Genomic DNA, 15,668 nt, shown 5'->3' with positions numbered 1-15,668 from the left:
TCCTTTAGAGCCAGTGAATCTCAGTTTATACTCTGATCTGTGGGGTCAGGCGTATTTTTAGCAATGAAGCGTTATCCTGGATATTATACTTTTTCAAATGATGGCTCCTGACAGAATGAGAGAGGCGGTGCATTAACGGGGTGCCAGCAGTGGCTCTAACTCCCCACCCTCACCTTTACTGGTACCTAGAAGAAGAAGAAAAGCACCCCCAGGCCAATAGGAGTGACAAGAGAAAGGCCATACGATTTTGCAGTACCGTGCATAGTCTCCATGTTAGTATTGTTTACATAGTGCCTAAACCCAAATTACTCTAGGTGCCAATCCAGACCATAAAGGCGAATGGACATGCTAGGGGGTTAGAGTTAAATTTTCCTTGTTAGCTGCCAAAAAAACTGAGCCCAGGTGTCGGGCTTTGGAGCACAAACTCAGGACTCTGGAACACCAAGTGGTTAACTGATTTCAAAGACCAATGCCTTTAGAAAGACAAGCATTTGCAATTCAATAGGTCTCGCATTTACGCGAGTTTAAGCTATTGGCATTGTAAATGACAATGCCTTTTATTTATGTTTTAAAAACCAAAACACAAATAAAAGGCATTGTCATTTACAATGACAATAGCTCAAACTCGCGTAAATGCACGAGTCGGGGTACCACGTGGGTGGACGGCGTCCCCCCACTTATTTTACCGGGTGGACGCCTTCCCCCCTGCTCAAATGCTGGACTTTAAATGATGTCGTCACTTGCCCTCACGGCCGCCGCTAACTTTCTCAGCTGTTTCATGGGCAAGGAATGAATCAGCTGAGCAGCAGATCTCATTTGTAAAGCACTGCCCGGGGACCCAGAGGGTTGCAGTGCAATAAATAAACACAGTAGACAAGTGTGATTCTAACATCGAACCACGTCCAGCTGTAATATGACGTAATTCGGGCATCACACAGAATACTTGAAGCAATATAAACACTGGCAGCCTAAGATATATATATATATATATATATATATATATATATATATATATATATATATATATATATATATATATATATATATATATATATATATATATATATATATATATATATATATTACCTACTGGCGGTCGCCAGTAGGTAGTTATAGTTAGGACCCCTTTTCCATAGGAAATCCGCAACATTCTATTTTGAATAACTTTGGCGCCGGTCGATGAATCCTCGCGAATTTCTCAAAATAGGTGGGGCGCTACGCTCCGCTCCTACCCTGAAAGTCTCGGGGGGATTCGTCAAGCGGGGGCTGAGATAAAAGGGGGGTCCCAAAACGCGTTTTTCCCATGCATTTTTCCATAGGACCTTTAGAACGAGCTACAGCCCGAACGGCTGAACAGAATTACTAGAAATTTGGCAGAGAGGTAGTCCGTAGGTCAAGGAAGTGCCTTTTGTAGGTTTGGTGTAAATCTGTTCAGTAGATTCTGAGAAAATAGCCTTTAAATCAATATATATATCTGAGCCCGCTTACGGTACGCTTACCGTACGCTTACCGTACGCGTACGGTGGCGTGCGCGAGCGCGATTCTGATTGGCTCTTAGATCTTAGTAAACATTCGAATCGGCCGAAACCAGGAAGCGGCGTCCGCCATTTTGTCTCTCGCACTGAGTGTTATTTATCAAACATGATGCCCAAAAACATGTTACGGGGCTGTTTTGACAACTCCCTCCCACATAGTCATGTTGAGGGAGTCCCCAAACATCCCCCAAGAGCAAAAACGGTTTTATTTTTTTTTCGGCAATTTCGCCGAGTACGCTTACCGTACGCTTACCGTAAGCGTACGGTAAAAAATAGAAATAAAAAAAACACTATCCACACTTACCCCACCCCCTGTGCTTTTGGTGGCCGTAGGCCACCAAATGTACAGGGCTTATTACATCAGTAAAAAAACTATATTTTGGCAACATGAAATTATAAAATCGAAATAAAAAAAACACTATCCACATTGACCCCACCCCCTGTGCTTTTGGTGGCCGAAGGCCACCAAATGTACAGGGCTTATTAAAGTTGATAAAAACCGTGCACGGAACGCACTGCGTTAAGTGGGCGCGCACGCCTCGAATGGCGTAAAGTAACTTAGCATTTAAAAAACCGTACAAATTCACTGAAAAAACCATAGGTTTCACACACGTTATAGTTAGGAATTAGCATTTAAAAAACCTTGCAAATTCACTGAAAAAACCATAGGTTTCACACATGTTATAGTTAGCGGAAATTTTACTGATAAAAAACCAATGAAATTGCCCCGTTATAGTTAGTGCTGGCAACTATAACTCATGCGACCGCAATCTTCTGCTGATGACATATGTGTCTTTATAAAAAAAAATATTTGTAATATATGTATAGCTAAAAATGTATGGAAGAAGACATGGGCAAATAAGTGTCTAAATACAGTATTAGCATCAGCAGAGGATTGCGGTCGCGTGAGTTATAGTTGCCAGCACTAACTATAACGGGGCAATTTCATTGGTTTTTTATCAGTAAAATTTCCGCTAACTATAACATGTGTGAAACCTATGGTTTTTTCAGTGAATATATATATATATATATATATATATATATATATATATAGATAGATAGTAGCTCAAACGCCCACATAATCGGTACAATATGGGAAAAACGCAGGGGCCCTCTTCAGCAAAAACAACTGCAGATTCACAGCCCATAAAATACGCTATTTGAAACACTGCAGTGTGCTGATGAACCCAATCTGCAAATGCTGGTGAATATAATTGGTGCAATCTAGGTGACATGATACACTGTCAAACGCTGACAAATTTTCGAGAAACACTTCCACATACCGAAACGTTTATAGAAGTTGAAGACACCAACTCCTGCTCCACTTGTCCAACAATGAGCTAGTGATAGACGTTGACTACCCTCTCAATAAGGAAGAAACATATCGAATCAGAAATGCACTTAACATTGTTGGACAAACGTGAATATAATCGGGGTTTTAATAATGGAACTCTTACACACCAACGTGATTATTTGGCTACAATTGTAAACGCTACAGGGTGAAAATCAGCAAGTGACTGAGAGAGCCAGCAAAGCACTCGTGTGCCGCATTCTCTTTTTCATTTGTAGCGACACCCATTGCCCTGCATCGCAAGTTTGATACCAACTGGCCGTTCTATGTGGCCTTGTCTGGGAGTCCTACTGTGCTGAGGTTTAACCCAAGACTACTTTGACATTTGCGGCTGGTTTTACATCTTATACTATCATTATTCTGATCATTATCATCTTGTGCACATTCCTTTAAAGGTTTTGTAAAAGGATGGAAATTATGTTTCCAAGGGCCATATGTAGGTAAGTGAAATTTACCGATTCATAAATACCAAATTTTACCGAATCGGTATTTAGAAATCGGTATTTTGTATGTACCTAATTTTTCGGTAAAGATTACCGATTCGGTAAAATTCGGAAAATGGTTACCGATTCCACAATACCGGCCGGTATTCCTGAATCGGTATTCACCGAATCGGTATATACCGAATCGGTATTTACCGAATTGGTATTTACCGATTCGGAATTTACCGAATCGGAATTTCAAAAACACATCAATTGAGGAATCAGCCAATCATGTGCAACCAACACCCCTCCCAACCAGGAAGTGGCCACACCCAGGCAGGTGCACACAATCAGAACCCTCTGAAGAGGCTGGGAGTGCTGAGGAGTGCAACAGAGCCAGTGCCTGAACATTGTTAACTGATCCAGCACAATGGCCAGCCAGGACACAGATGGAGGTGAAAGGAAGAGGAAAATGAAATTCAGCCAGAAGGAACTGCAGGTACTTGTGGAGGAGGTGGTGAAGCAGCACAATAAGCTTTTTGGAAAGCAGTCCCTGCAAGTTGCAGAGTCTGAAAAAGAAGGATCTGGCAAGGAATCCAGTCGCAGGTAAATGCCATTGGAGTGACCCCCCGGGACATTGATGTGCTAAAGAAGCGGTGGTATGACATCCGGATCATCACCAAGAGGAAGATGGCTGATCTTAAAAAACAGGCCAGCCAGACAGGAGGAGGAAGGAACAGGGCACCTGCCCTGACAGAACTGGAGCAGCTCGTGGAGTCCACGATAGAGCCTGAAAGTGTCGTTGGGATTGGTGATGCAGACAGCTCAGCCAGAGCTGCTACCAAAAAAGGTAAGAAGCATGCGCAGCATTGTGCCCCCCCTTCCCCTATCCCAAATCCCCAATTGGGCAATGTGATTCCCACTCCAGTACAGGTTTTTGTTTAGACCAGCAATGCATTATGGGTGATGTAGTCAGTGAAACTCCTATCATGACAGGAATCGCACGGAACAACAAGGCATGTGACACACATCTGCGATAATCAGGCACCGGACAATGAGATAGTGTTGCAGCAATGTATTATGATGTGAGCAATGCAGGGCTGCAGGTACACTGAGCTAATGTAAATTTTCTGTCCACAGGCGACACATCGCGCAGGACTGCTCAGGAGAAGGGAAAGAGGGCACACCGGAAGCACATCACTGAGCAGGCCACCACGAGTGCAGGGCACACAACACCACCAATGCCAACCTCACCACCACAGCCAGCCTCACCACCACAGCCAGCCTCACCACCACAGCCAACCACGCCACCACAGCCAGCATCGCCACTACTGCTAGCCTCACCAGCATCAACACCACCTGCAGTGGTGAGACCTAGGAGGCGTGCTATTGCCAGACTGCATGTGTCCGAGTCCTCCTCAGAAGACTCGAGGCGGGATGAATCAACCACTGTGCCACTGGATGATAGCAATGCTGGGGTGCTGTCCCCCGTTGAGGGAGCACACACAGGTGCCAGACGCCGCCGCAGGGCTCGTGTGAGCAGTCCGCCTCCACAGGGTGAGAGCCATGGTGTCTTCGGAGGGCTGGAGGCAACCATGGTGAAGGTGCAGCGCCTACAAGGCAAGGCAATACAGTCGGTACAACAACAAATGAAGTGCCTCAATGATAAAATGAGCAACATTGACAGGGGCATTTCCTCAATGGCTGAGGGCATGAGGGAGATGGCTGCGGGCATGCGGGACATGTCCCTGTCTGTGATGCTGCTGTGTAGTAAAATGGAGGAGGACAGAGCAACACGCTGAAGGGAGACAGAAAATGGAGCACCATACGAGGGCAGTGAACCGACTAGCTACTGCCACTTCTCTGCTCTGCAGGTGCTCCGTGGCCATGCAGGAGGGGCTTGCGCACTGCAGCACTGATGTATCTAGGGGGCTGGTTAAGGTTACCACTGCTCTTGAGGTGCTGCTGACGAGCCAGTCTGACAATACTGGTGCTGTGGATGTTGTGGACAGTGAGGACACGACTAGTCGGAGCAGCATTACCCCCCCTGTCACAGACACACGGAGGAGCAGCAGATGGCATGGGGCTGCCACTGGCCTCACAGCCAGTGAGGACAGTCAGTCACTGGCATCCCACACTGTAGTGCGTGGCCGCAGACGCTGATGCAGGCCACACTGCCAGGACAGAGTTGGGTGAAGTAACCCATGACTTCCTACAATGGATGTCACCAATTTGAAAGCCCTGTTTGGCTGTTTGTGTTGTGGCGTAGTGCCCACAAATTAAAATTATGTCATTGCATCCAACAACTGGCTGTGTCTCCTTACTTACTTAGAAATAGGTGCATGTGATCTCTGCCCGTCTCTCTCTCCCATCTGTTGCTGCTGGCACTCCTGCTGCGTTGGGCTCTGGCTGTGCAAAATCATCATCATCCTCCTCAAAATCTGTTATTTCCACTTCTGTACCTTTCTTTGTGGCAAGGTTGTGCAGCATTGCACAAGTAGCAATGATCTTGCAGCAGATGATGGGTGTGTACTGGCGTGCGCCTCCGCTCTTGTGGAGGCAGCGGAACCTGCTTTTCAATAGTCCAAAGGTGCGCTCCACCACGTTGCGTGTTGATTTGTGTGCCACATTGTATCGTCTCTCACTCAGGGTTGATGGGTGTAGGTAGGGAGTGAGGAAAAATGACCGCACGGCATATGCACTATCGCCTAGGTCAGAAAGAGGGTGCCATTAGTCACATACACCAATACACATTCATCTGCGGTAAGTATAAGGGAGTGTCACAGTGATTTACCTAGCAGGTATCCTTCTCCAAATTCGCCCGCAACCAGGCGTGTGTAGATCCCACTGTTCCGGAAGATGTAGGAGTCATGGGTGCTCCCAGGAAATTTGGCTACGATGTCAGTAATTATGTGGCAGCATCGCAGATTACCTGCACAGTTATGGAGTGGGTGGACTTTCTGTTCCTGTAGATATACTCAGTGGCTGCTGGTGGGCAGATTGGAATGTGTGTGCCATCGATGCAGCCTATGACATGTGGGAACTGTGCCATCTGGTAGAAGTCTGTCTTGGTTTTCAGCAGTTCAGCCTGTGTGTTTGGAAAGCTAATGTAGTGTTGCATTCTCTGCATCATGGCATCCAGGAACTTCCTGAAGAAACGGGACAGGCAACTCTGGGATACCCCGCCTACCGCAGCTATCACCCCCTGGTAACTGCCAGATGCGAGTAGATGGAGGCTACACAGCACCTGCACATGTGGTGGTAAGGCGTGCGCCCTTGTTGTTGGATGGTCCAGGAGTGGGTGCAAGTCCCTTATCAGGTCCATGATGGTTTGGGGGTGTAGCCTGTACCTTTCATGTATCCCTGCCTCAGTCTGTTGGAAGAGTGTGATGCGCTGTCTGTAAATGCGTTCCTCCCGTCTCCAAATCCTCATTCCTGCTGTCTGTAGACGTAGGCGCCTTGCAATCAAATAGAGAGCCGCCATGGTGATCACACTGTTGCATTTTGGGATTGCTTATATGCATTGTAGCTGATTACCACCTGCTTTCACTCAGTGTTAAATACCGACTCTTAAATACCGAATTTCATGCAATTCGGTAATACCGAATTTACCTACATCTCTTTTCTCGTTTTACCATTTCCTATTTACCGATTCGGTAAATAAGAATTCGGTAATTCCGATTCTGTAATTTAGAATTCGGTAAAGATGAATCGGTATTTACCGATTCATAATTACCGAATCCTGCTTTTTGGCCTCCTACATCTCAATCGCCTAAATACCGGTCGGTAACGTGATATTTACCGAATTTCGCCCGTTACCGACCGGTATTTAGCTACCTACATATGGCCCCAAATGAGGTAATGCGGAAGTAACAGCTGTTATAAAATGCCATGGCGAAAAAACCCAAAATAACATTCTCGTGTTCCCATTTAAGCAGCATGCATTCAGCTTCTTACATCTCCTCATCAGATTTAATTATTAGGCTATCGCCCGATTCCATCTCCTCCAAAACAGATTTAGAAATAATTGAAATTGGGAAATAAAAAGGGTAATTCCCACTCGTAGCCGGTCCTATTCTGAAGCACACTCTCTAGTCACAGTTTATTCAACGGTACAACGGGCTGTCACAAAACATGATTTAGAAATAATTGAAATTGGGAAATAAAAAGGGTAATTGTCCCTATTCTGAAGCACACTCTCTAGTCACAGTTTATTCAACGGTACAGCGGGCTGTCACAAAACATGATTTAGAGTTGATAGAAGTCAATGTTAATTTTGAAGTAGCTAAGCTGATCTTGTCTTCAAGAAGCACACAGGCTATTGTAAACAGGCGCGCAATGCCCATTGGGCTCAAAGGGCTCCAACCCTCCCTCCCCCTGCTGTGTATGGCAGCCCAGCTGAGACAGCTTCCCGGGCACACACACAGCCCCGCCCGAGTACTTCACAGGTCTTTCAGAGACCATTTGCTTGTGAATGAGGGTTTGTTGTTTTTACACTCCTTCTTAGCGCCCCTGCATCTTCACAGATTGCTGGAAGAATTACCCCCCCCCGCCTTAATTTCACTGTAGTTGCGCCTCTGATTGTAAATGTACACCATACTCTCCAGATAGTAAAAACGCCTATTCCCCTTGATTGCTTGAAGGACGCTTAATTGGTTCATCATGAGTTCACAAATGCCAAGCACTTTAGTTTAATAGGCACTTTCCTGTGAATGCCTGGGGAAGCTGCGAAACTGTCATTAACAGTAGACTGCATGAACCTTCACCTCTGTTGTTTAATTTGTGCATGATGTAGGCAGACCTGAGGAGTATATAATGCACGTTCTCCTATAACCAATGACGCATTAAGGGGACAGGGAGTGCACCCACCACGGTTCTATGTAATGCTAATTTTCCATGGTCAAACATCCTGTTGCAATATAACATGTCCTACAATGTCTGCAATAACAGATGCACATAGTATTAGGTTGAAACTGTACAGAGTGCACCTTGCATTTTTTTTTATCATGGTCACAGTGAATTAAACTTGTCAGTATATTTAAATGTGGTGTTCTAGGTAGCGTAATACATTTTATAGTTTTGATAAGCACTATTGTAGTTTCTAGCATGTAGTTTTCTTTGTTTTTTTACAACGTGCAAACTCTGCTTTTGTTCATGGTGCCATGGTTTTAGTATGCCTCGCTTACAACACTTAATGTCTTTACTATGTAGTTGTACACCAAACTTCATCCACATTTGGGCTGTTAATTCCTCTATACAGGGACCTTAAATTGCAGGCTTAAGCACTGAGCAGCTTCAATTGTTAAATCTTGCAATACGTGCACATGGTAGATCTGCTGCACATGTGATGTCACATCCTGTCGTGATGTCACTTTCCTGTCGTGATGTCACTTCCTGTCACACCACCTAACTTGGAGAGTCCCCCCCCACTTCTGTTTTTAGGACTTGTGTCCTGCCTATTGCATTGTGAATGCTTGTTTTAAAACTTCGGTTAAGTGGCGTTGCTAGCACTGTCGTTCAACTCTGTCGTTTGCCCGGGTTTCTTGTCGAACTGCTCCTGTTGCTGATGTACGAAGAGTATAGACTGACGGTCCTTCCAGTTCCAGCCCCTGCCTTCTTTCATGATGTCCTGCAAGTAGCAGAATGTTAAAAAGAATCAAATTAAAAAAACGGCCTGGCTGAATACCTCACATTCCAGATGCGATAGTTTGAGAGTTCTGCGTTATTTCAGAAGTTATGAGCTAGCGCCAATCTGCACCTGAGCTTAACTCGCGTTTTTCAGTCTCGCGCCTGCACCTGTTATAATGGAAATTTAAATGTGTTACTTTTCGCATTTGGTCTAACTTCTCAGAGCATGGCTAAGGTCAGCTTGAACGAACTATCTGTGGCGCGTGGTTCCTTCAGGGTTGTGAGTAAATGTCTTCACGTCATAGCATAGTACTGGCCCGCGCAGAGCTCGGCTGCCTCAGTCTCAGGGCCTCTGTCGCAGAGGTTGGGACATGCTTGCTGTCAGTCAGAAGTACATCGACTAGGCGCACGGAGACAGACACCTGGCACTGCGCACTGAAGTACATCTACGGGGGCACTGAGGCGGGGATCCCCTGGCGCGGCGCACTTTCTCATCACCCACGGGGTCTCGGAGACGGGAATACTTTGGCACGGCGCACTGACACTGCTCATCACCCCCTGGGGCGCTGCGCACTGACACTGCTCATCATCCTCACCGCGCGCTGGAGCGAGCAGGGTCTCCTCACTCTTGGAACGCGTCCGTGCCACATCTGGAACAGATCTGCGCGCGGCGCTGGGCGGCCCTCGGAGCTCGAGCGTGGATGTGAGCTGCGCGTGACATGGCACGGAGCGAGGCTCGTCGGTGAGAAGACGCGCTCTACCCGCCTCTGCCTTCGTTTGTGGCTCCTGCTGTTAGCCCTCAAGGTGAGTGGGGGAGGGTGGACAGACAAGCTGGGGGAAGCAGCTGTTTCAACCGTGTTGCTGAATTATAAAGAAGATAATTATACATGAGTTTGTTTTTCATCCGAAACTACTCTCTGCGGTTGAACAAGTGTTATTTGGATTGCGCTCTCATAGACCGTTACGCATTGACTGCAATTCTGACAAAACTCACGTGGGCAGTGTCTCATTGCTCTGAAGGGGTAGAGGCAGTTTGTACCATATTGTCGGTATCATTTTAATCAGAGGTTCCCCATGCTGCGTATTTGCAGTTCTGCTGATGGACTTACTTTTTGGGTCTGTTTTCAGGATGAGGCACTTTCAGTTGAGTGAGTGATTGCATGCATTCACCGTAGTGTTCATTGCAGAGGGCGACGTCTCGAGGCGTTAAAGAATGTTATCTGGTTCTGGGAACTCACATTTGGAACCTGTGCTGTGTTTGGGTGACATACTTGCAGAGCTTTAAGTGGGATTGAAAAACTCAAAGGGGCGTGGCCGATGCAGTTAAGGGCGTGTCTTAAAACCACCTAAACTAGAAATCTGTGCATAGCATAGTGTGCCCTCCGACTGCTATGTTGCTTTTTCTGCCATTACATGCAGACATATAATACACCAAGTAACATTATACAGACAACAAGCCAGAACTATTATAACGAGTCTCTTTGAAGTTACCCCAAAGGTAGTGAAGCGTGGTACAGTTGCAGAGTTAAGATTTTTTTCTCACCCTGAGGGTGAGGACAACAATGGAGACGCGTCTCAGCACCTGCTTTTTAGATCTGTTGGAGCTGAGAACCGGCAGGACCCGGCCCACTGAAAGCCCTGCACATGTGGATGTCGAAAAGCGACGAAGAGACCTAGACATGTCAAGGTGTCAAACAGTCGTGTTTGCAGCCAGTCCACATCGCTACTAAGTTAGAGCATCAAACGACCTAACGCTGCATAAATACCAACAACAAAACAAAACATTATTGGGATGTTTGCTGGATTACAGTGAATTTCAATGAAGCGAGAAATATACTGCCCATTGGATTCGTTATATTTATTTGTTTATAGTTAGTGATTTTATATGCTCGTGGTTGTCTGCTTGTAGCTGCTTTAGGGTACATTTGGATGACATTATCTAAGGTGGTATTTGGGGATCCCATGCTGCTGAGGGTCATTCCATTGCAGTCAGAGTTCCTGTGTTGGGCATTCGTCTTCCGGTGCCCACATCCTAGTTGCCCCTCGGGTAGCCTTCTCTGCTGAAGTGTGCAGCTGATTTCAGCATAGTGTGAAGTATGTAGCATATGCCCCTGCCTCGAAGAGCGTGGGCCCAAAAACTCACAGTGCAGCAGCACTCTTTATCCGATGGCACTTCCCAAAGCTAGACCTACTGTAATGATTGTGATTTAGATGTTTTCTTTGATTGCCTAAACTCTCTGTACCTGTCCTTAAATTGCCACGCAGGATGGTCTAAAAGTCCCTCAGAACACAGTGCCATGCATCACCACACAGCACCCACCTCACAACAGCATAAATTAAGTTCTAACTTTGAAAATACACCCAACAGTAAGTCATATTGGAAAGTCATATTCAGAATACCCAACAATGCTGCGTTGCCATACTAATGGCAATGAACAATTAAAAAAAATGTAATGGCAGTTTACACCCCAATAACACTACATTGACGAAAAATATCACAGCAGTCCGAGCTGTACCTGCTTGGTGAAATCAACAGTTGCTACTTACTTTCTTTTAACCTCGATTTATATTCTCTCAAAATATTTTCCAAGACTGGGGGTAGAAATGTCGGTGCTGTAGGCGCCATGACGTTTGGTCCCACCCTTACTTTAGAGTACAGCTCCAGCTAATATTTCTAGGGATAATCTGGGGTGGCCCTGGTTGGTGGTGCCTTAGGAGCTCCCCAGATTGCTCCCCAACATAAATTTCGCTATTTACTCCTCTCTGATTAATCTTTGCAACCAGAGCTACCTCGGGAGTGACGTGTCAAAACCGCAAACTATCCATAGGCATCACATGCAAAATTAAAATGTTCTGTTTGGAATGTATTAGAAAGGACAGAGCCTGCTGGAAAGCTGCTCCATTTGGATAACTTTACAACGTGGACGGAAACATTTTCTTTCCATATAGGGCAGCTTACTTTAATTCCCTGCTATTAATAAACCTCCCATTTTGCAGCTGTTTCCTCTGCCAAAGCGTGTCTTAAGGTTCTGGAGAACTGAACAAATTGTGTCTTTGCCTTGTGATACCAATCTGAAAGGACACGCGCAATCAGACTGACCAGGAAAACTCAAAACATATGTCTCTGACATATTTTTTATTAGCATGTTTATAAATGAATGTGTTCAGGGATAGAACAAGATGACACGGTTAGTCACTGGGCTTGGTTTTAGGAATAGGCAAACTTTTTGTTTGTCTTAGTACGAAGTGGAAGCGAATTACTGAACTAATCCGCTCTTTCCAGTAGTTGCGTCTGCATCCACGGAGAAAACAAGCATTGCCAAAAACATAGGTCTGGTGTTGGCTTCCAGCTTTTCGGGTTTCTCAATGTTTGTTTTACTTTGCCATGGTTTATGCATAGCTTTATTGTTGGGGAAGCTGTTCAGCCCTCGTCGTTCTAAAATAAACATTGGTTAAAAGTAAAAACGTCTTTTGTTTTCAAAAAGTAAACATTTCCATAGTAGTCTTTGCCACTGAAGAGGTCTATTTTGTATGTGGAAGTGCTCCTTGTGAAAGGGCAGAATGCTGTCTCTCACAGTGAAGTTAGCCAATTGCTTCAGTGGACTGACCCATTGACCTATTATGTAGTGGGCAGAAGAAAATTGTGAATGACACAATAACAGCAATAATATGGATTAAGAAGACTGACTGAAAGACCCTGTAAATATGTATATATATACATGTTGAAAGTCCGGTTATTCCCGTGATGTATTTAATCCCTAAAGTGCATAAAATGGTCTCGCCAACACCAGGTAGACCTATCATTTCTGCTATCAACAGTGTCAGTGAACATATCTCTCAATTTGTAGACTTTTATCTACAGGATTTTGTAAAGAATTTACCAAGTTATGTCAAAGATACAGGAGATTTTTTGAATAAGATTAATGACATAAAGTGGGAAGAAGGCCTGATTCTAATAACTTTGGACATTGAGTCATTATATACAAGTATCAATCATGTGAATGGACTCAATGCTGTGAAATTCTTTTTAGATAAGAGACCTGTTGAATACTATGGACATAACAAGATGATATTAGACTTGATTTCATGGTGTTTAAATAACAACTATTTTTTGTTTGGCAAAGAAACCCTAAAACAAGTCAGAGGTGCAGCGATGGGATCCTGTTTCTCCCCCAGCTATGCCTGTTTACATGTAGGCTGGTGGGAGGAACAGGTCCTGCAAAGGGTCCACAATATGCATCATGTGCGGCAGTGGCTACGTTTTATAGATGATGTCTTCATTGTTTGGGATGGTAATAAGGAAGAAGCTCAAGAGTTCATAACAACTCTAAATGTCAACTCTAGCAATCTCAACTTCACCTCCAAAATAAGTAGTACAACAATCGAGTTTTTAGATGTACAACTCATGGTTATCAACAATAAGTTGGAGACATCACTATTTAGGAAATCAACAGCAGGAAATAGCACATTACATGCAAGCAGTGGACACCCAAAACACCTAATTGATAGCATGCCCTATGGTGAGCTACTAAGACTAAAACGCATTTGCAGCACACCTCATGAATTGGAAAAATGCACACATGATGCATTGAATAGAATGCGTATCAGAGGCTACAGTGAAAAAGTACTTAACAATGCATTAAGAAAAGCACAAGAAAGACCAAGGGAAACATTGTTTTTATCAAAAGATACACTAGATGATACAAACAAAGAGGATGACGCTCCTCGCCTAATAATGACATATAACAAACAAGAAAGAAAGATCAAGTCGATTATTAGGAAAAACTGGCCTATTATTTGCACTGATGGAGAATTAGGAAACAGGCTACCTGAATTACCTGTTATAACTTATAGAAAATCAAAATCTATGAGGAGTGAACTAGTTAAAATGAGCCCAGAATTTAGCACATCAGGTACATGGCTTAAACCAAGGCAGGGTTTCCATAAATGCTCATCATGTCGTGCATGTAAATTTGGGATCAACATGACACATTATGCGGTTCCTTTTTCTAATACCAAGTTAGCCATTAAAGGCAGCTTTGGGTGTAGAACAGAGTATGCTGTGTATGTCTTGACGTGCACCTGTGGCTTACGTTATGTGGGAAGTACTAAGCTACAGGTGCATGTCAGGATTTTACAGCATCTCAGGGCAATTGTTAACAACGATAGTACATATCCTGTTGCCAGACATTTCAAGGCCATACACAACAATGATTTAAACTGCCTTACATATTACGTGATCAATGCCATTGCACCACTAAGGAGAGGGGGCAATAGGGAAAAATTATTAAGAAGATTGGAAACACGTATTATTTTAGATCTAGACAGTAAGGCACCCCATGGTCTGAACACCATAGAAGACATGCACAATTTTTTATAAACAACAATCAACTTTTAACTATATTTTCATAATTTTTTAATATAGTTATATGTCAATGGTATTTTGCAAGGTCTGTTATTGGGTATATTAGATGAGAACAGAATTAAGGGACCATATATATTTATATATTTATATATTTATATATATATTTTTTGTCGGATATTTTTTATCGGGGTTTTATCTGATATTTTATATCAGGTGTTTATTAATAATGGGTGATTTGTTTGTTGGACTAATTTTTGATATATTTTTATGTAATTTTATATATCTTTTTATATATAATTTTATGTATATATGGAAGCACTTTTTAAGGGTGTTTTTAGCATTATTTTTTGTCGTTATTCTTATCAATATGAAGAGGTCCATCAGATTAGGTTTCTTCGGATCCATGGGTCATAGTATATACACAGTATGTTTTCGGTGAAAATATACAAAAAATTCTTTTTTTAGTAAGCACAAAAGCACTTTGTAGATATCACATACTCTATAGAAGATTGGAATAACAGGAATAATAATATCCAGATTACAACCTCAGGTATAGTTAGGACATTACAAAAACAGATGCGATATACACATTTTGGTTGGATATAGGTGAAGAATTAGAGGCATATTGACAATGGCAAATCACATTTATGCAGATAGATTATCTATGCCATTGCTAAAACAAACGACACTGTTTATAAGATAAAAGTGATTAATCATTCCCTTTTTTGGCATATTTTGCACAAAAAGCGAATTTTTGCACAATTATTTTAAGGTCATGTATATTTATTGATATGCATTTTATTATCATGAATGTTTTAGCTGTTCATTCTGAAGAAACATATATATATATTCATATAGGTATTTTTAGTTTTCAAATGTCTCTATTTATGTTCAAAGCATTATGCAGATTAAAAACGATATATATTTCATGTATCTCCACATGGCCAAATAACAAAAACAATGTATATTTACAAGGTCCACAACAAACAAGAATACCGGTTGTTTTCAAGAGAATTTCTTTTATGTGTATGAAATTGTGATTGCCCAATGGGTGGACACTTAGCATTTGAAAATGTTGGCAGACATTTGCTTTCTCGTGGGATCAAGGGCACAGGGTGCTCGAAACGCGTCGCAGAGGGAGTTAATAAACTACATCAACTGCCTTACCGGTGTGGGTCCGTCTCTCTCTGTTCGCCGAAAGGAAGTACGAGGAGTTTTGGAATATATATATATATATATATTTATAGGCAGAGGCGGCGCAATGAGGAAAGCAAGAGGGAGAGGGAATCTTCAGGCGATGTAAATGAGTCTACAATCACTAAAGAGACTAATACTGTTATCAATTTGACTGATTTAGATCTCAATAT

General features: G+C 43.3%; 1 protein-coding gene across 1 annotated transcript in view; it reads left to right on the top strand.

The window, feature by feature from the left end:
- Positions 1-9,275: 9,275 nt before the first annotated feature.
- PODN (podocan) overlaps positions 9,276-15,668 on the top strand; it is a 286,283-nt gene continuing 279,890 nt past the window's right edge. The window contains exon 1 of the mRNA XM_085602596.1: positions 9,276-9,740. The gene's annotated coding sequence lies outside the window, so the exon portion shown is untranslated. The remainder of the gene's footprint in view (positions 9,741-15,668) is intronic.

This window comes from Triturus cristatus, chromosome 4_2, assembly GCF_964204655.1.
Source record: "Triturus cristatus chromosome 4_2, aTriCri1.1, whole genome shotgun sequence".
NCBI lineage: Eukaryota > Metazoa > Chordata > Amphibia > Caudata > Salamandridae > Triturus > Triturus cristatus.
The sequence above is the reverse complement of the archived record's forward strand: the minus strand, read 5'-3'. Positions and strand labels throughout refer to the sequence as shown.